The 22953-nt window shown below is 34.1% G+C and overlaps 1 long non-coding RNA gene across 2 annotated transcripts in view; it reads right to left on the reverse strand.

Moving 5' to 3' along the window:
* The window catches only part of LOC126721108 (uncharacterized), a 51994-nt gene that overhangs the window by 26845 nt on the left and 2196 nt on the right, over positions 1-22953 (reverse strand). Inside the window, exon 3 of one of the 2 annotated variants that reach the window (XR_007653825.1) lies at positions 12591-12777. The exons of the other annotated variant lie outside the window; for it this stretch is intronic. This is a non-coding gene — a long non-coding RNA (uncharacterized LOC126721108). Of the gene's footprint in view, positions 1-12590; positions 12778-22953 lie in introns of those variants that run through there. 2 annotated transcript variants of the gene reach the window in all.

Consider the following 22953-nt stretch of genomic DNA (forward strand, 5'->3'; position numbering starts at 1 on the left):
ATAATTGTCTGTTCACCTTTTAACATGCTTATTTTGTTATCACATGTCTAGATTAGGGTTTAGGTCAAGGTATTCTTAGTTTTAATGCTATGCCATTCATCGACATGTTCATGCATTGATGCCATAGGTGCTGTGCTACTGAGAAGTAAGTAAAGGATAAGTGATGCATTAGCAATATCCATGCATTTGTGTTAGGGTTTTTATATATATGATTAGGGTTTCTAATATGTTCATTTTTTGTTTTGTTTGATGATAAGAATGCAAAATGTCATATTTTTCTCCCTTAATGTTTAGTCTTTTATATTTATTTGGTGCCTAAATGTACTCATTATTCTTATATTTTGATTTAGGATGCAAATGGAGGCATTAAGTGCAAAACGTAGCTAATTGGGCGATTCTGGACAGCTTTGATATCGTTTCGTAATCTGGGCATAACTCTCTCATCCAATCTCCAATTGAGATGATTCAAGATACTGTGGAACGCCAAGACAAAGCTCTACAACTTTCATGTTTTGAGTTTTTAGAGATACGGGCTGCATAAAGGTCGAAATCAAGCTTGAAATTGCTGCACCTGCACTATTGACGTTCTGGAATGTTCCTTTGCCTGAAATTCTAATATGCGTATCTAATGTGGTTTATTTTTGGAAGCCTCCAGATCTGATGCACGAAATTTCCAGCTGAAAAACACCACTTTCCTAGTTGTATTAGGACTTTGTTTTATTTTTAATATTTTTCCTTAATTAGTTAGATTTGGATATTATTATTAAGAATATTTTTAGGAGATTTTGTAGGCTTGGGAAAGGGGGAATTAACGTGTAAAAGGGGGAGGAGAAATCAGAATTGGACACACGTCTCTCTCTCCCCTCTTCTTTGATTTTTTCCTTTGAGTTTTCATCATGGCCTTGCGTGGCTAAACTTTTATACTTGGTCAAAGGAAACTGAAGCCTCAGAATCAATAAAACTGTGAGATCTAATTTGTTTTTATTGTTCGATTTATGCTTTGAATATCAGATGTTCTTCTGTGCTTATTTTCATGATTGTCTCATTTAATTACTAGGAGGCCTACTAGTTTATTATTCGTTGCAATCTATTGCTAGGTTAGATATCAAATCCGTAATTATTTGATCTCTCTAACTTGTGAAGCAACCAAGATTTAATGATTTGCTGTGTCAGAAATTATTAGATCTTAGGAAGAATGCTCGACTAATTTAAATACAACCGCTTCTGTTTGTGTTGTTTAGTTTCATTGATCCCTCTAATTCTTAAGGCTGCTACTAGATTAAACCTTTAGCGCTTGTCTTGGGTTCTTTAGTAGTTAGGGTTAATTAGATCGTTTGTTTTCTAATTAAATTCGACTAAGGAGAGATAGGAAAATAGTTCCAACGGTGAATATTCAAAGTGTAAATTGATATATACTTGCATCGATGATCAGTTGTAAAATTCTGATGGTGGATGTTGACTTAGATCAAGGTTTGTTCTTTTGATTGATTTCGATATTTTAATTTGAATTGTTCCTTAATTGTTTTTCTTAAAATTGTTTTCATTATAACCCCTCCTCCTTGTTCACATAGCATAAAACTAGGCTAGATACTCTCTATGGGAACGATCCTTACTCACACTACTACATATATTTTTAGAAGTATAGGTTTTATTTTTGGTTGCCTGCAACAGCACACCATTTGATGATGCTTGCTGCCATGTCTAGGGTTGCTACCTTGTTCAAATGTATATTGAAGCATGTTAGATGAATGTTTGGGTTTTCTTTTGTGTGTTTGACTCTCTTTTGTTTTGTGGATAGATTAGTATGCTTGTTTAGGATTAAAGGTGCCATGTTAGTTTATGTGTATGTGTGAGTTTAGAATGCAAGTATTTAAATGGTTTTTAATAGGGTTAAGACATAAGACACAATGATAGGAGACCAACCTTAGAGTTGGGCGATCTTGGGTGCCTAACACCTTCCTTAAACTGTACTTAAACTCTGAACTCAAACTCTGGTAGTAAGATCAAAGTTCCTTCCTTCAAAGGACGCTATATTCATGGTTCTTAGACCATATAACTAGGTGGCGACTCCTCCCTTGTGTCCACAGCTCTTCAGGTTTGTTCTAACCTACTTCAATTGCAAGCCATAATTTCTCATCTAAATACTGCAAAAAGGCTCTAATGCGTACTTTTATGCATAGTTAATACCATCAAATAAAGGAGGAATAATCAGGGATTGCCCACGATCTATAGCAACAAGGGTGAATGGACCACGCAGCAATGATTAAAACCAAATCAGAGTGTACCTACTCTGATATCACTTGTTGGGTTAAGATAGCTTGGCCCCAAAGTTGAATAATTTGATTTAATTGCATGCAAATTGTGAAGGCACCAACAAATCACCAAATAAACTAAATGCAATAGAAATTAAATTGACACTGTGATTTGTTGACAAATGGGGAAAACCTCTTGCAAGAGAAAAATCCCACCGGGTGATTTTAAGGTCACCACTCCCAAGAATCCACTAATCAACAATCAAGCAGTTACATGTATAAGGAATCCTACCACCTACCCTGGCCTATCTTGAAATAACAACCTACAGTTAAACCTTTGCTCTAATACCCAATTGGACTTGGTCTTATAGTAGCCTTCTTTCCTTTGGTGCACAAATCTCCAATTTGTTACTAACCGTTTGTACGGATCCTAGCATGTGACTAGCTACAGCAACTTGAATGATGTTGTTGGCTAAAAAGTTCTTCAATTCATCAACAATGAAGACCTGGAAGCACTTGGTTACAAAACCCTATGGCATACAAACGTAGTAGCTTCTCACAGAGAAAATAAATTTCTTGGTCTTTATATCTGCATGAGATAACACTTCAAATAAGCCTTATATAGGTCTAGGGTTGTGAGAAAAGAAACCTTAAACAAATACAAAAGCCTAGGCAGAATTTCAAATCTAGAAAACTGAAAATCATAAATCTCGATAGATCGAGCTGTTGTTGAGTTATCTATTGAGCTTCATATTAAGTCTCGATAGTAGGCATCTGTCGAGACTTAATAAACAGCTTTCCTTCACTTGTTTCTTGGGCCAAACTTCATGTCTTTTAATACAAACACTTGATATGCTTGAAAAACATATTTCTTGATGTATTAAACCCATCTTAGATCTACCCAATTACAAGAAAAGTGCATTTTGTAAGAGGACTAGCCAATTACATAAAATATAACCCTAACACCATATATATAAATATATATATTTTGCATGAAATTTAAAATAGTAATGTCCAATTTTTTTTTTTTTTTGTCTTTTTCTTTTTGCTTGAAAGACCCTAATATATTGTTAAGTGGACCAAATTATGGACCAAAGTTTAAATTTATTGGGCATAAAAAAAAAAAATTAGGGTGGTTATAGATCTTTTTTAAAGGGTAGACAATGTTTGTTATCAAGTATGAGGGGCTAAAATGATAAGGTTATTTAAAAATTTTCAAATTATTTAAGATATTTCAAAAAAAATTTAAAAACATTTCAAAAATTTTAAGGGGGCCCAAGCCGCCCTTGGTCCTTTAATAGCTATGCCACTGCACTTGGTACTTGAGAGTCGATTTAAGAACAGTCAAAAGAATTAAAAACTTCCTAAGGAATGTGCAAAACTTATTATACAAAAATGAAAAATAAAAATGAAGCCAATATTCATAAATATCAACATTGATACGTAAATTTAAAATACATATGATACATTTGACATTACAAAATTTATGTATTAAATGAATTTGTAGAAAGCCTAATAAATTCAAAATTGATAGAATTTTTTTATTTATTTTAAATATATTCTAATGCTTCTATTTGTCAAAAAAAAAAAAAAAAAAAACTATATATTTGTGAGTACAATAATATTCTCTTTTTTATGTTTATATTTATGTTATTGTTGCTTGTATTTGAATGTTATCTTTAGAAAGAAATTCTAAATGTTATATACCTATAACCATTTTACCATTAAAAAAATCATACAATTGATCAATTAGAGTGTTTAGAATATGGTCACCGTAAACTAGTTCATATGCTTCAAGTTTTTGCCTAGATTGCACTAGTATCTTCAAGACTTAGTTTAGGAAGCAATTGCAAATTACCAAAAATTAGAAATTTCATCTTGTCTTACCAGAGTGTAAAGTTAGTTCAATTGAACCTGTCCAAATTTACAAAATCTTATATTATAATTTTGAAAACTGCTACATCAAATCCTCTTTTCCCACCTTTGAATTTATTTATAAAAAAGAAGAAGAATCAAGAGTTTTTGCCTGAAAGGCGAGCTTGAAAACATTGTCTTTTAAGAGGATATTTTCTCTCAGGAAAGGTTTTGTTGCATATTAGTATGCAACAATTGCTGCATAATGGGTTATGTAGCAACAACAACAACAACAACAACAACAACAACAATAAAAAAAAAAAAAAAAAAAAAAAAAAAAAAAAAAATCAACATGTGTCCAAGGGTCTTGTGCAATGCACATGATAAAGTGGACCTTTAGTCATCTGTCACTTTCTTTTTGCTACCACTTAATCCTATATGCAATAATTGTTGCATACTTGTAAACAGCAAAATTTTTCCCTTTTCTCCTACTCTAAGAAGTTTGCAAAATGATAACTTTGGAGTATCCATTCTCTTGGATACAACCAAACCTATAAATAGCTATTCTTGAGAATTCCAAATATACATATATAAATAATGAAGAGACACCATTGAAGAGTCAAGACCCGCAAATACCATTGAAAATAGTTTACATTAGTTAATAATGGTAAAAATTCAAGTTAGGCATTCTTGCTGCATAATTCCAAAAAAAAAATACTAAAACTTTGAACCAACTCCAGAGTGTGCCTCAGACAGCCAAAAGAAGATTGGATTAAAAATGTCCAACTATATATATATGCCAAAACATAGAGAAAAATAATATATAAAAACCCACGAATTTGAAGTACTATAAAATGAACTAGGTAACCCAAATTGAAATGATAATATCTCAATAGTGTATCTCTCTTTGCTATTTTTTCTCAAAATCTAGAAAAATCTCCCCCACTTCTTATCAGTTTCCTATCTTTTATACTCCCCTTCCTCCTCCTTTTTCATCCTTATCCTGTCTTTCATGTGCTTCATTTTCTTCTTCAGCACAAGCATCAGCATGAGTTGTCTTTATTCAATTAGGAAGCCTTCTATCCCATTGGGCTCTTCTTTTCTCAATTTTATGATGAACAGAGACTTTTGGGGTTTTTTGTCTTATTCTGATCAATTATTCAACATTAAATGCAAGTGTGTCAAGCATGTTGTTGTAGATCTATCAGGAAGCTCTAGAAGGCATTCTCAAATAGCCATATATGCTACAGAATTATTCCTCGGAAACTAGAAAAATTAGGTTAACGTTGTTAGTCTAGTAGAAACACTTCACCTCAAATGGATTCCGTGGTGATTTATGATCGAATCCAAGATGGCAAGGCCCTTTGGGCTAGGATTCGAGGTACAAACCATTTGGGAAGGCTTTCACTGGATTCATGGTTATCGTACCCTTTGGTTTGTAGTCCAAGGTGTGTACCTTACAAGGAGGCTTTTCATCCCGGAGGAATATGTTTTGAGCCTATTTTATCCCATGGCCCAAAGTTATTTGGACTTTGTCAATCTATTATTTGGGCTCTATAAGCCATCCCTCTACAATAATAATTATATGATCTATATGGAATTAAATATTTAGAAATAGAAATTCATTTCTAAATATTAGACTATTAATATAACATCATATACCCATACTTTTTTTTTTCTAGTTTTTGATAGGGAATTATATAATTATCGAATTATTTTCTCGTTTTCGTCCATCAAATCTATCAGATGTATGTATTTATTTATTTATTTAATCAAATGAAAGAAGAAATATATATTATCTCATACAACAGGCTCCATAATTATACCTTCAAATTTTTATGATATTAGCCAACACCATCTGGGAACCTGACAAGGTTGTCAAGAAGTTTTTCAAGTATCACTTTAACTCTTTTGCTGATTTTTGGGAAATGTTTCTGAGGATGAGGGAATGGTTGGATCTTAACCTTGTCACCACACTTTTCTGGTTTATCTAGAATCAAAGAAATTTGGTGAGAGTAAGGGAGGTTGTGGTGGAGATTCATAAGATTCATCAAAGAGCAATGGTTTTACTTCAAGATTATTAGCATGTTCATGGGCCCACTGTTCACCCCACCTAACAATCAGCTTGAGTCATTCATTGGAATCCACCCATCTACCCCATCTCAAAATTAATTTTGATGGTGCCATTTCAACAACCTGGGAGCTATTGGTTTAGGAGTAGCAGTGCGTGACTCTGCAAGTTATGTTATTGGTGCCATGTGTGAAAGGGTATCTCTACCTACCTCCCCAGCTGTGGTTGAAGGATTGGCTCATAGGAGGGCACTAGTTTTTGCAAAAGAATTGTGTTTTAGAGTGTTTTGTAAAGGGTGATGCTGAGGTAATCATCAACACCATCCTAGCTAGAGATACTAGAAACTCGAAGTATGGACATTTGATTGGTGATATTTTGGTGTTATCTGCTGATCTTGGTTTATGTAATTTTTCTTTTGTTAAACGTATAGGCAATTTAGTTGCCCACTTCTTAGCTAGAAAAGTTGTTTTTGGCAATGAGCTTCAAGTATGGATTAAGTTCACTCTTGATGATATAGCTCCTCTTGTCACTCCTGATTCCTTGTAATTATGTTTTCTTTTGTGATAATATTGAACCATGGGACAGTTTTCTCAACAACAAAAAAAAAAAAAAAAAAAAAAACCTAACATTATATCTAATGATTGAGAAAACCGAAAAGAGTAGTAATTGTTTCCTCATACTCTGGAACACCTAAATAACCTCACGTAAATGATAGACCTACCATCACAGCATTCCAAGCATCTTTAATTTGGCTAACAAGCTCGTCATAACAATGGGCTCCATATAATAACACCTAAGGAAACCATAACATAATAAAATTATGACTAAGTTTGTCATACTTAATCATAATTTTAACATTCTTAAAATTATGATTTGATAAAAAAAATGTTTATTAGAATATAATTTTTACAACAATATAACTTTAAAGTACCCATTTATTTTTATAGAGGCATTAATTTAGGCATGATTAATTGGCTAAAAGGATAACTACAAGATTAACCATAATTATACTTAATGCAAGTATGATTGTAATTCCATTTCTAAATTAAATAATAGATTGTAATTCCATTTCTAAATTAAATAATAGATATTCATTGGAACAATATTAAAATTATTATATAATCAATAAATTGATTTGTAAAAAGCATAATAAAGTCACATATTGATAGAATTAATTCTTAAATTTGCTAATATTTGTATTTATAAAAAGAAAAATATGTTTGAGTACAAATATATTTTTTTGTTTATGTTTATAATCTTGGAATTCAATCCATGATATTGAGCATTGTCGGGGGCGTTTTTTGTGCACGTAGCCACGTGCCTTTGGAGGTGTGACTTTGCTAGGCCCAGATTTGTTTTGGGAAGGTCAACCCAGAACTCGACATTGGGCCGCATAGACCAATGGCTACCAGTGCATTTTTAAGCCTACAAAATAGATAAAACTCAAAGTCTTAGAATCATGATAGTGGTTGAAATAAATAAATAATATGTTTAGCATGATAGCTTTGATTAAATGGTGAGTTGATACATTATTATTATGTATATTGAGTGATGTCCAATATTAGAAAATAATTAATTAGGTGTCAAATATCCAACAATGGGATGAGTCCAATAGTCCATGTCTAGTTGCGGTTCATGGTTCATGTTCATCATAACAAGGTATGTCTAGCAATGGTCTTTGTCCAAATAATATATGTCCACTAGTGGTATATGTCCAAATGATACAAGTCCAACAATGGTTTATGTCCAAGTAATATATGTTCATTGGTGGTATATTAATTTATTAATATGTATGTTTATTATTAGTGAGACCATGTCTATTAAATGGTGAGATAATATTAAAATGATAATGAGTTAACATATACTCAATAATGTAATTTCAAAGATGGAGAGAACATGGACTTATCTTTTATGTTTCTGACTCCAGCCGTGTAGTATCACTTTGTTCTTCATGTGATTTGTGGCTCCAGCTGTATAATGTTGGTGAGCTTCATAGTTTATGGCTCTAGCCTTATAATGTTGATGAGCTAGTAAGATTTCAACAGTATAATGACATTAGTTGAATGGTATAATAATAATGAACAAAATATACTTGATAATATAAGTTTGAAGGTAAAATATAATGACTTATCTTCATAATGTAGGGCTCCAGTCATAGGACAGCAGTGGACTTAGACATTTCAGTAACGTGATAGAATGAGTCCAATGGCACAATATGATATTATGAGTCCTTCCATGGTGACTTCATGATTGAAGGGGAAAAATGGGTGCAACTAGAGGGAGAGAGAGTATGTCCAGCCGTGTGCATAGGTTGGTTAAGTTTATCCCATTTCATCAAACACTTAAATGACTTTCCCCATGTAATACTCTTTTAGTTTTTAATCAAATATGAGTGATATTGCCTTCCATAAGAAAGGCTTTTGATTTTATAAGTTTTTGCCTTTCATAAGAAAAGGCTTTTAGTAATAAGTTCTTGGAAGGGTGTTTGATTTGTTTTAAAATGTGTGGAGATGGTAAGGAATATGTATATATTGTGAGATATGGAGTTTGTAATATGTATGGGAATTATATGTAGATACTATGTTGGACATGGATCTTGTATATGTATAATTTGTGAGACATGGAGCTTAGAGATATATGAGAAGTACGTATGGGTATTTTGTGAGGAATGTGTTTTGTAAAATAAATGGAAGTATGAGATAGATAAATGAAGGTTAAATGTAGTAAAGGTTGTTGCTGGGATTGTTTTTTGTATTATGACATTCGTTATGTTGCTTTCTAAGAATGGAGATTTTGTATGAGAAATAAAGAATGAGATGGAGATGTGTTTTTGGGCAATAAGATGATGATACTTCAGAATAATGGAGTGTGGGAAAATGTGTATTTTGCAGCAAAATGAATGAAGTTTCTACATAACAGGGTGAGAGAGGGATGAATCTGAGAGAGAGGATCAGAGAGGGAGATTAGAGAGGAGGGTTGGATCAGAGAGATCAAAGAGGGGGGATCAGAGAGGAAGAGATCAGAGAGAAGGGGGTCAGAGAGGAGGGGTCCCTTAGTGTGTGGCTTAGTCCTCTTTTTATAGAACCAAGTTATGTAACTAGATCAAAACTAGTTGAAGAGAAACTTAGCAAATCATGAAAAATCTTTGACAAAGTAAGTGGTCTTTTGTTTTTTGGCCAAAAGAAGAAAGTTTGAGACTTAATGGCTGAAGTTATAGCTGTAACAGCTGTCAATCACAGCTATTACAATTGGATGATGCCATCCAAATTACATCATTTGCTTGGAAGAAAGTATATGGCATTAAATTCATGATTTGATAAAAGATGTTGAGATAAGTTTTATGAGATTTTTCTGATACCATAGCTGGAGCTACTGCAGAATGTGCTGAAACTGTTTCAACTTCTGCAAAAGCTGTTTGCAGCTTCTGCTGGAGCTGTTTCAGCTTCTGCAGAAGCTGTTGCAGCTTCCGCTGGAGCCGTTTTTGGTGTTTTTGGCTAAGTTTTCTCTTTTGGAAAATATATTTGATGAAATTTTAGAGATGTAATCATGGTCTTTTTGTATCTTAACCAAATCTTGGAGAGTAAGGAGAGCATTTTAATGCTAGATATAAGATATTAATATATATTTAGCCATGTTCTTGGAATTGATTTAGATGATAATAATATAATTGATATGAAATACTTATATTATATGATGAAAATTAATTTTTATGTAAAAAGCATGGGGAGTTTTATCATTTTAAGTGTTATGTGATATAAGAGGCTTACCCAAATGTTACCTATTGCACACTGACCCATTAGAGTTCAGGGAATTGGGGAAGACACGTCAAGCAACATGCCTTCCTTTATCAACTTTGAACCACTGGAGCTTTACTGAACATACTTCTTGGCCCTCCAAACCACGACTCCCTGATGAGACTCATGAGCTTGGATCATGAGCCAAAAATGAGATGATGTGCCATGAGCTTGGACCATGGGCTTTGACGCCTTTTTGTGTAAATATGGGCTCTTTGGGGCTTTAAAAGAGGTTTTCCCAAAATCCATGATAATGTTGACGTGGTGTGGGTCGCCAATGAAATGAAGCCATGTGGTGTGAAAAATTTGTCCTCAACAAGCATTTACTTGGTCTTGTCTGTATGAACATTTGCCATTCTTTCTGTGAAATAGTACATAATTCAAAGAACTGGGAGTCAATGCCTTTTGTCACACTACTTCATAAGGCCAAATTCGAACTTACGAAAACATTGAAATGAAAAATAGTTGATTTAAAGTTTAGAAATTAGGTAATGGAAATCCTAACTTTGACAATTGAGGATTGAACAGAGAGTAACTTTCAAAATCTAATTACATATGAGCAATATTGCCATGATGTTGAACTGGTGCGTCTCAAAGGAATTGTAGAAAATTGGATTTGATGATTATTAAGAAATCTCCTTGATATTCAAGCTTGGTTACTTCATCAACCCATCTAATGTATTATTCTAAAATTTTCAACAATATGAATATGCACTGTAGTTGACATTAGAAGTATGGATTGCATAACTGAAGTTTAATTATTTCAGTAGGCTTTGGGCAATGATTTCATTTCTTGTTGCTATAATGTTGCTTCTCCTTGTACTAACACAAACCACAAATATCATTCATTTGTATACTTCCACATAGGGGATGTAGTGGATTTTATTGGTTGATCTATTGGGATTTGTGTTTTAAAATCCAATTTGTATGACAATTTCAATTAATAAATTGTTTTATTCTCCCAGATTATATAAACCTTAGACATTATAATCCACTCAATAAATAGTCTATTTATTGGACTCATTTTCTTGCATGTTAAAATACTTGCTAGTTTGGCACATGCTCTTTTATTTGATTACTAAAAATTTAACATATCCATCTGCAAAACATTTTCACTATATATTTATGAGTACAATAAAATTCTCTTTGTTATGTTTATGTTTGTATTTATGTTGTTGTTGCTTTTATTTAAATGTTATCTTCAGAAAGTAATTATAAACATTATATACCTATAACCATTTTACAATAAAAAATAAATAAAAAAATCATACAACTAATTAATTAGAATGTACAAAATATGGTCACTATAAACAAGCTCATCTGTTTCAATTTTTTTCCTAGATTGCACCAATTTCTTCAAGAGTCGGTTTAGGAAGTGATTGCAAATTATCATAAAATTAGGAATTTCATCTTGTCTTGCCAGCATGTAAAGTTAGTTCAATTAAACCTGTTCAAATTCAAAATATCTTATTTTATAATTTTGAAAACTACACATCAGATCCTCTTTTCCCCCACCTTTGAATTTATTTATAAAAAAGAAGAAGAATCAAGAGTTTTCCTTTTAGAGGATATTTGCTCCTAAGAGAGATTTTGTTGCATAATGGGTGATGAGGCAGCAAAAGGAAATCAACTTGTGTTCAAGGGTCATGTGCAATGCACATAATAAGGTGGACTCTTAGGCACTTATCACTTTCTTTTTACTTACCCATAATCCTATATGCAGCAATTGCTACACACTTGTAAGCAACAAAAGTTTTCCCTTTTCTCCCACTCTAAGAAGTTTGCAAAAGGATTTCTTTAAAGTATCCATTCTCTAGGGTACAATAAAACCTATAAATACCAATTCTTGAGAATTCCAAATATATATATATATAAATAATGAAGAGACACCATTGAAGAGTTGTGACCAGCAAAATACCATTAAAAATAGTTTACCAACTATTAATAATGGTCAAAATTCAAGTTAGGCATTCTTGTCTGCATAATTCTTAAAAAAAAAAATAAATAAATAAAAAAAAATTGAAACTTTGAACGAACTCTAGAGAGAAAGTGCTATTTAAAATTTTTCTAAAATGGTTCATAAGGAGCATTGGCAGCAGGTGTACCAAATGCTAAAATTTTAGCATTTGCCACACTAAACACTAAACAACACACCTTATGAGCAAATTGGCCCTATTGTGTGAGTGTCAATTAGCTTAACTAGTGATGTCTCTTATTGTCGAATAAAAGATATAGGGTTCGATCTCTATCTATACTAAAAAATTAGTTAGTGTCTTGATCTAATAATAAAGACCTATATTATTATTAGGAGCGAACACCTTAGATTAAAATTGTCTTTAAAAAGAATAGCCCTATTGTGTCAAGTCTCATGACTCATTAGACTCATTGCTTTTCACATAGACTAGGCTTGTGTATTTCAGATTTACAATTCAAAGTTATAGAAAGCGGGCTGTTTAAACGGACTGGACCAGAAGTCAGAAGAGAGAGAGGGAGAATCTATATATTAAAAAAAAAAAATCAATTGTATAATAATATTAATTACAATGACAGCAAATCGACCACAAAGGCACTAATTAAAATGAAAACAGTAAAGATAATAACAATGTAATGATAACTATGTCAAGATAAAGAACCGGACAAATATCCAATGGTCCATTCCTCGCATAATAAGAATACAAACTCTGTATAAATATTTTATTAACAAAAAAAAGGGGGAGAGATCAAATAAAAGAACAATGGCCTCTAGAATGCTCTCAACCCTCAGAAGCATGTATCCAGCACACAGCAGCAACACAAGGCAGCACAACTGCATATAGCCAACAAATAGAAAAATCATTATTATGTATGTCATCTTTGCATAAAATAAATATATACATAATATGTAAATCAAAAGGTAATGAATAGATAAATAAATGAGAGAGAAAGAGAGAGAGAGAGAGAGAGAGAGAGAGAGAGAGAGAGAAGGCTTACCATCCCTTCCAAAACCCATCACCCCTAGACTTGGTTTCCACCGGAGGAGGAGGATTTTGAAAGTATCCGGAGCCATCTTTTGTTGGATAACCAGCCGGTGGTGGAGCTACATAATAAGCTGGCGCGGTTGAAGGTGGAGGATATGCAACTGAAATTTTTTTAAACCACTCCATGTAATCAATACTTATTTCAACAAAAAAACACATGAATTATGTGAACAAATATAGCTAGTGATTGGCTGTACCTAGCCTGCAAGTGCAAGGTTACAATATTTTCAATAAGGAGTACATGATTATGACCAAAAACAAATTTCTTATCTTTCTCCCTAATGTTTTGAAATCATAAACAATATTAAAATTTTAATGTGGACAGGAAAACTGAAGATGGGGAAGGCCCCAAAAATAAAATCATTACAAAAAGGAGTCCAGGCAATAAGGGCAGGGGTAGCACAGTTGGCTTTTCTTAATATTGCAACAGATACCCAAGCTCACAAGGTCTTTGATATTTTGCATTACTGCCATTTTTATGTCCTGCCGAAGTTTATATACTACCCCACACTTAACAATTGCAGGTTATAAAAATCAAATTATTTTTCCATAAAAAATTATTCAAATTATTTTTCTTCTTGCAGATGAATATTGAAATAATTTTTCCCCCTAACGAACACCTGAATAATTTTCCTAGGTGTCCGTGTGTGGCAGAAAATTCAAAGATTTTTTACAAACATCAACATAACTTGTGGTGAAAAATGAAATACATGAGCAATAACTAATAAAACATGGTATCCAGTAGTTACCTGCAGGCTCACTTGAACTCATTTTTGAACAAAGCTCTCTTAAGAAACCAAAGAAAGGTATGCGTAGATATTGATAAAACAAAGTAGGAGAAATGATAAAAGGAAATGAATGAGAGAATATTGGTAAGGGTTGATGAAGGGTTTTCTATATATATGTATAACGGGGGGATTTTGGGTTGAGTTGGGTAGGGTGGAGCTGTTTCTTAGAAAGACAAATGTTACAAATAAGCGAGGGCGGCTACACCGCATTGGGGAAGTATACTAAGTGAGCATTTGGTTTCAGCTGAAACCGCTGAAACCTACGTTCACATTTCTTTTTTTTTTTCTTTTTTTTTCAGCACATGAACAGTAAATTTACTGTGCAAAGGCAACATAATAGGCAAAAATTATGTTTATACACTGTAGCAGTACTGTTCACGTACTGTAGTAGCACTGTTCACGCATTTAAAAATATTAAAAATGTATCCCACGGTACTTTTCACACATTTAAAAATTATTTTGCTACAGTGTTTTCAGTTTTCAGTTTCAGCAACAATAAGTTCCATCCAAACGAACCCTAAAAGTTAAAAGACTATTCGAAGAAAGGCAAAAGCAAATTAGCAATTTACAGCAATGGGAACAAGAAGAAAGCAAGGCAGGCTATATTATTATTATTATTATTATTATTATTATTATTATTATTGTATTGCTTTTCTCTTGAAGAGCCGGTCTTATCCGCGAACCCACTTTTTTTTCTTTCTTCTTTTTTGATTCTCAACAAAGGATTTCATTAAACTAAATAGAGTTCATACAAATTACATCATGTTGCACTTGATCAGCTATTATAGGTGGGTACCCTCCACCCATATAATACATTCAGTAACAGACTTGGCATGTCTTGCCAAAACATGAGCTGCAGAGTTACTCCCCCTGCGTGTATGGGAAGCTTCCCACGCATCAAAACAGCGTAGATTCCTCAGTACCGTTCCTTCTACAACTTTGTGAATGCTGCTCGGTATCAAACTGTGTTCTCTTAAAGAGTTGACTACTATTAGGGAAACACTCAAGAATGATCTACTTGAGGCTAAGATCCCAAGCTAGTTGCAACCCCTTTTCTACAGCTTTGGCTTCTATTTCTAATGCACCCAAAGGCAGCTCCACTCTTTTACTCATTGATCCCATCATTTGTCCCTTGTCATTCCTTAAAACCGCACCTATACCACAGCCCCCCACCTCCTTGAATACAGCCCTATCCGCATTAACCTTGTACCATCCCTGCTGTGGTGGTGACCATGGTTGTGAGGCTAAGGATGAAACTCTCATCGGAGTGTGATGATCCTGTTTGAACTCATCTATATATTCAGTCACAAATCTGGTAATTGCTTCCTGTCCTCTGCACTGTCCACCATGTGCTATGGTATTTCTGTTGTTCTAAAGCTCCATGCTGTCACGGCAAACGTGACCCAGTCAATGTTTGAGCAAGATTCCATGACTACCCACACCAGGTCTATGAAGTCCCTCAGTGAATCAGGCAACCGAGGCAATTTAATTTTTGTTGCGCTCCAAACAGCCTTAGCAAATTTACAGCCCCATAAGATATGCCCCGAAGTCTCACTGAAGCCACATTAAGCACAGCAATCTTCCAGTCCCACTCCCCTAGCTTTAAGGCGATTTTTAGTTGGGAGGATGTTCTTGCAAGCTCGCCACATAAAATGTTTGATCTTATTTGGACAATTTAACTTCCAAATCATTTTCCAGATGGCTTTCATCTTCGAATTATCAGAGCTGCTGCCTGTTTCAGATCGGTTGCTACCTTCTTTCAGCCACTTTTGCGCCACTCTGAAAGCACTCTTGACTATGAATTTGCCATTTGTGGTCCAAGCCTATATGAATGAGTCTTCTGGCAACCTATTGCTGATTGGAATCACCACCTCTGCTTCCTGGGGGAGAAAGATACTTCTCACCTTAGACACATCCCAAATTTTCTTATCAACATCAATGAGATCCGACACCAGTTCTACCTCAGCCTGGGGAGCATGTGGGCTGCTTGCACTGAAGGAGTCAGGTCTTGAAATCCACCTGTCATCCCAGATATGCACCCTCTGCCTGTTACCAACACACCACTGAGAGCCCCTCACAATTATTTCCTTGGCTGCCAAAATACTACTCTACGCATATGAGGGTCGTTTACCCAACTGAGCCTGTAAAAATGGAGCCTTTGCGAAATATTTCACTTTGTAGACCCTATGGACCAATGATCTTGGGTTTTCCAATATTCCCCATCCTTGCTTTATGAGAAGGGCTAAGTTTAAGGCCTTAAGATCCCTAAAGCCCATCCCCCTTCAGACTTTGGTGTATATCGCTTCTCTCAAGAAACCCAAGCTAATTTCCTCTCTGTTTCCTTCTGACCCCACTAGATATTCCCCATCATGGAGTTCAGATCCTTAAACAGCAAATCCAAGAATTTAAACACACTCATTATGTAGGTGGACGTGGCTTGTGCTACTGCTTTGATGAGGATCTCCCTACCTGCATTTGATAGGAGTTTGCCTTTCCACTCCGCAATCTTTCTTCCCACTTGGTCTTTTATTCTACTAAGTGCTTTCTTTTTACCCCTTCCAACTAGTGGAGGCAACCCTAGGTACTTTTCATGATGTAGGATAATTTTAGCCCCAAACTTCTGCTTAATCTAATCCTGTACTTCCTTCCTCGTATTCTTGTTAAAAAATAAGGAGGTTTTCTCATTATTAATTTTCTAACCTAAGTCTCTTTCATAACCCTCCAACATCTTGATCACTCTATCACATTCTAAGACCGATGCCCTGCAAAATATAATGCTATCATTAGCAAATAGCAAGTGGGAGATTCTCGATGCCCTTCTACATACAGACACGCTTTTAATGTGACCTTCCCTCTCCTCTTTCTCAACATAGCCAACAACCCCTCTGCACATAAAAAGAATAGGTATGATGAGATCGAATCTCCTTGCCACAATCCCTTCGAAGGGATGATCTTCCCTTTTGGTTCCTCGTTTATCAATATTGAATAAGACATTGTAGTCACACACATCATCATTAGCGAAATCCACTTCTCATGAAAACCCATTCTCTTCATCATGGCTTCAAGGTGCAACCATTCTACCCTATCGTAGGCCTTGCTCATGTCAAGCTTCACAGCCATTAGGGCTTCCTTACCCTTCCTTCTTTGATCAATACAATGCATCGTCTCAAAAGCTATTAGCACATTGTCTGTTATCAATCTGCTTGGCACAAATGCACTCTGAGATTCATGAACTACCTCCTTCAAGATTCTTTTTAGCCTGTTGGCAAGAACTTTAGAGATAATCTTATATAGCAAGTTACATAAGCTTATAAGCCTGAATTTAGTAATTTTTTGGGGTGACTTAACCTTCAATATAAGACATATATGTTTCATTGAGACCACAAGGCAACACACCAAAATTTAAAGCATCCAAAACACATTGTACTACATCAGGACCTACTATATCCCAATATTTTTGGCAAAAAATGGGAGACATACCGTCCAAGGCCTGGTGCTTTTATAGGGTGCATCTGTTGTAAGGCTCTCCAAACCTCCTCTGCCTTGAACTTTATCAACAGTTCCTCATTCATGTCTAATGTGACCCAGTTAGAGATTACGTTTAAACTCACATCAAAGTTGAAGGGATTATCAAACATGAATATATTCGCAAAATACTTTAGGTTGTCTTCTCTATACTCTCTTAGTCATCTTTCCAATCCCGTGCTTATTTTGTAGTCCCACTATTCTGTTTTTCCTTTTCCTTTAACTAACCGTGGCATGGAAAAACTTCATGTTTCAATCTCCCTACTTCAACCACAAGGCCTTGTATCTCTGCTTCCACATGATTTCCTCACTGATTAGGATCTCATTGACTTCCTTCTTTGTGCTCTGAATTTCCTCAGCCTTATCAAGAAAACCATCAATGGATTCAAGTTGTTGAAGTCGGATCTATTTCTACCTTATATTTTTGTTTACATTCCCAAACACTCTCCAATTCCATTGTTGTAGATGCTCTTGGCAGCTTCTCAAGCTATCCTTGATCAAAAGGTTTAGGCCTCTCCTCAGTGGATCCCACGCCTCCTTAATCACCTCCCTACAACCTTCCTCCCTTATCCACATGGCCTCAAAGAAAAATCTTTTCCTTACCTGTTTGTGGTGTTGTCATCAGTTAAGGAAAAGCATTAGTAGACAATGATCAGATATAGACATTGCAAAATGATGAACACCCACTTCAGGGAATTTTTCAATCCAACTTTCACTTGCTACCATTCTATCAAGTCTAAGCTTATTTCGGTGTTCCCCATACCTTCTGTTGCACCAAGTGTATCTTTGCCCTGCGAAACCCAGATCAATTAGACCGCATCTACTTAAACATTCTCTAAACTCCCTCATTTGTCCTACATCTCTTTCCTGCCCCCCTAATTTTTCGTCGGAGTGGGTAATTTCGTTAAAGTCACCCAAAACCACCCACAGTAGATGGCTCTGCCCTCTCAAAACCTCTAGTAATTACCATGAAGTAAAACGTCTTGTTACATTGGGTTGTCCATAAAAACCAGTTGCACACCATGGTGTCGATGAAGAATTCTCATGAATCTCCACGTCAACGTGAGAGTTGGAGCAGCTCTTGAACCTCACATCAGTACCTTCCCTCCATAGCAATGCCAGACCACCACTTTGACCATCACTAGGAACTGTAATTCCTTGTGTGAAATCAATTTTGTTCTAAATGCCTTTGATCCTGCTCACTCTAGCCTTCATCTCCGATAGAAAGACCAAAAGAGGGTCTTTTGCTCTCACCTCCTCGGTGAGTGTTCGAAACGCCAAGGATGACCCCAATCCCAAGCAGTTCTAGGCTATCACGCTTATTTGGCTAGGCAGTGCTACTCTGCAATCACCGCCACACTGCCATCTATCTACTTCTCATCGCATAGGGTTTGGTTATGTTTTATACTTCCTTTCCTGCGTTTTAGATCACAAATATTCAGGTCTAAATCTTGGAGTGGAATTGGGCCTTCACGCTTCGCCTTAAGTGGGGTTATTCTTTCATGGGTTGCCTTTGCTTTCACTTCCCTAGCCATTCTTTTCAAGTATCAGCTTGTTGGGCTGAGGGGATCTGATGCCCATCCTTTCTTTTCATCAAAGCTCATTGCTAACAGGCCCTATATTGAGTCCGAAATAGTTGGGCCTCCCTCCTTTGTTTTAAACTCTTAGTTTGGTGCTAGATTTGATTTGGGCACTTCCTCTGAGTCTTGATAGGTAGCAATCTCCCACAGCATACCCTCGATTGAGTCACCTGGTCTACAATCTAATCCCCACCAAACACCCCCAAAGTAGCTTCCATCTCGCCCACCTTTCCCACCAGCTTTTAGACCTTTCCATTCTCAAGTAACACTTCTATCCTAGGTGTAGAAGGATTTATTCCGACCACCTCTCGTGTAGGGTTGTTGTCCACTAAGTTTGTCGTTTCATGCACGTGATTCCCCACTACCCCCGATTCCTCCCTCAACCTGTGCACCATCTCTGGCAACTTTGTCGTGCTGGCATCAGCTATCCAGGGGCTACCCATCTTATCTCCTTGCATTTCTAGCTTGTTCAACTCCTTTCCACCTCACCATATCGGTCGATGAACCTACTTTTGATTGCAACACACCGCCCAAAGATTGATTGCAATTTTTGAAATCTACTTATATATGAGAAATATTGCCATGATGTTGAACTAGTGTGTCTCAAAGAAATTGTGGGAAATTGTATTGGATTTGGCGATGATTAAGCAGTCTCCTCGATATTCAAGCTTGGTCACTTTGTTAGCCCATCTAATGAATCACTCTAGAAACTTTAAAAATATGAATATGCATTGTAGTAGATGTTTGAAGTATGGATTACAAAACCCAATATCTTTTTATTAGAAATAAATTTTGACAAATCCACCATTGGATTACATCTTCTTCTTATATCTTCCATGTTTGCAAAATTTCCAAAAAATTAAATATCGATAGCTATGACATCAATAAATTGTTTGAATTGCAATTTTTTGTAGTTTAAAATTATGCATAAAAAATAAGTTTGTAGATTATATGATAAATAATATTCAATTGACACAAAATTTGACATGTGTATTAAAAGCATTAAGAACATGCAATTTAACAGTTAAAATTTTTAAATATATAGTAGTATTTATTTTATTGAGTAAGGTTGTAGCCTAAAGCTACAAACAATTTTGTAGCTAAACTTTGTCCTATATTTTTTACCATTCAAGTTCTTGATAGGAAATTATATAATTATTGAATTATTTTCATGTTGTCATTCATCATATCCATCAGATGTATGTATTTATTTATTAATTTAATCACATGAAAAAAAAAAGTATATATTATCTCATTCAACGGGCTCCATAATTATACCTTCAAATTTTTATGACATTAGCCAACATCTATATCTATATATTATATTTAAAAGCTGAAGCATAACATTTATTATTGCTATGCTCATATTGTGTCACCTCATCTGTCACATTATTAGCCATATAGTTATTCTTTTTCTTATTTATTTTTTTTCCTAAATTTTGTGGACAATATTAAATATATATAAAAAGATTGACTTTACAAATTCATCTTGGGCGGTTTTAACTTTACATCTAACTTTATCTTTACATATTCATCTACTTTAATTTAGATGGTTATAACTAAAAAAATAAAATCAATGACTAATAAAAACCAAAAACAATGTCTATACATATTTATCTATACTATATATAATATGGAAGTTTAGCAATAAATTTTATAAATCTCTTTTTACACCACGTCATTAGCATCATTTTTTTTATACAATTTTTACTTTATTCAACATTTTATCTTCTTCAACCATTGCCTTCTTAGTTCAATCTTTCATCTCCTCCAACCATTTTCTTTTTCATTTTATTCATTTTTAAATTTTCTCCACCTTAAATTTTACCGTTCCAAATTTTCTCAATCATTGTCTTTTTAAATTTTCAACCTTAATCTACTTCAACCCTTCCTCTTCCATCTTAATTTTCTTATAAATTTCTTTTTACTTCATTTCCAAGTTGTTCATGATCAAAAAGGTCAATACTCTCTCTCTCTCTCCAACAATTTTTTTCCACTAACAGTGATTTTTGTTATTATTAATTTAATTGTCACATCATATTTGTTTCTCTTTTTGGCAAATTTTTGTCTACTTTTTTTGCATATTTATGTATTTTGGTATTCCAATTCTTGATCACAAGTTCTTTTTCTTTATCCCATTGGTTTGATTTAATTTGGGTTAATAATTAGTTGTTTTGCAAGTTAGAATTTTTTTTTTTTTTTTAGTAATACATTTAGATGTTAAACTATTGTACTTTACTAAGTTTTGTTTATTTTTTGATACTTTTGGGTGAACAAATTTGTAGTTTTTATAGAGAAAGTTAATAGTTGTATTAGAAGTACCTTATATGGCCACTTATATATTTAGACAAAAGTAAAGATTAGTCAAACAAAAATAATTGGATAAGTAACATATTTTAGCATTGTTATTGTTATTGTTATTATCTATACTACTATTTAAGGGGTTTCTCCTGTTTGAATTCCTCATTTTTTATGTCTAAAATACCCTCATCATACCCACTTACAAGTTTTCAACTAACGGGGATAATTATGTAAATTAAAACTCCTACACTTTTAAATCCACAAACTCATGTACACTTTACCTGTTTCTATCTCACTTGCTATCTCTCCTTCTTCATCAACTTGAAGACATTTAGTTTAACTCTACACCCTCCTTTCTTTTTCTTTAGATTGAAGACATTTACTGTCAAAGGGTCCTACAACTTTTCAGGTTCAATCTTTTGCAAGTTCCTCTTTTTTTTCTTTTCTTTGGTTTATCACTGACTTTCTTTAAGTTTTCACTCGCCATTGCTGCCAAGTGTTCATAGTTTGAGGAGTACATATCTGTTGGTGAATGTGATTTAGGATTCAAGGGTGTTTGACAATGGCTTATTACCGTGGTTGACGTTGAGATTTCAAAAAGGAGGGTTTGTACTTGAATTAGCTGCTTGAAAAAGGATATTGGTAAGGCCTCTTTTTTTTTCTTTTTTTTCTTTTTGGCCTAGAATTTCAAGTTCACATATTGATAGAATTGATTTGTAAAAAGCATAATAACGTCACATATTGATACAATTAATTTTTATATTTGCTAATGTTTGTATTTATAAAAAGGAATATGTTTGAGTACAAAAATATTCTATTCTTTATGTTTATGTTTATGTTTATAATCTAGGAATTCTATCCATGATATTGAGCATTTACTTGGTCTAGTCCGTATGAACATGTGCCCTTCTTTCCGTGAAATAGTACATAATTCAAAGAACTGGGAGTCAATACCTTGTGGCGCACTACTTCATAGGACCAAATTCGAATTTACAAAAATATTGAAATGAAAAATAGTTGATTTAAAGTTTAGAAATTAGGTAATGGAAATCCCAACTTTGACAATTGAGGATTGAACAGAGTGTAACTTTTGAAATCTAATTACATATAAGCAATATTGCCATGATGTTGAACTGGTGCATCTCAAAGGAATTGTTGAAAATTGAATTTGGTGATTATTAAGCAATCTCCTCAATATTCTTACTTCATCAACTCATCTAATGAATTACTCTAAAATCTTCAACAATGTGAATATGCACTGTAGTTGACGTTAAAATTATGGATTGCAAAACTAAAGTTTAATTCTTTCAATAGTCCTTGGGCAATGATTTGTTTTTTGTTGCTATAATGTTGCTTCTCCCTATTCTAACACAAACCACAAAATCATTCATTTGTATACTTCCATTTAGGGGATGTAGTGGATTCTATCGATTGATCTATTGGGATTTATGTTCTAAAATCCAATTTGTATAACAATTTCAATTAATAAATTGTTTTATTCTCCCAAATTATATAAACCTTGGACATTATAATCCACTCAATGAATAGTTTATTTATTAGATTTATTTTTTGCATGTTAAAATACTTGTTAGTTTGGCACATGCTCTTCAATTTAATTACTAAATATTTAATCTTGTCTTGCCAGCATGTAAAGTTAGTTCAATTGAATCTGTCCGAATTCACAAAATCTAATTTTATAATTTTGAAAACTGCACATCAGATCCTCTTTTCCTCCACCTTTGAATTTATTTATAAAATAGAAGAATCAATA

Source organism: Quercus robur, chromosome 4 (assembly GCF_932294415.1).
Source record: "Quercus robur chromosome 4, dhQueRobu3.1, whole genome shotgun sequence".
NCBI lineage: Eukaryota > Viridiplantae > Streptophyta > Magnoliopsida > Fagales > Fagaceae > Quercus > Quercus robur.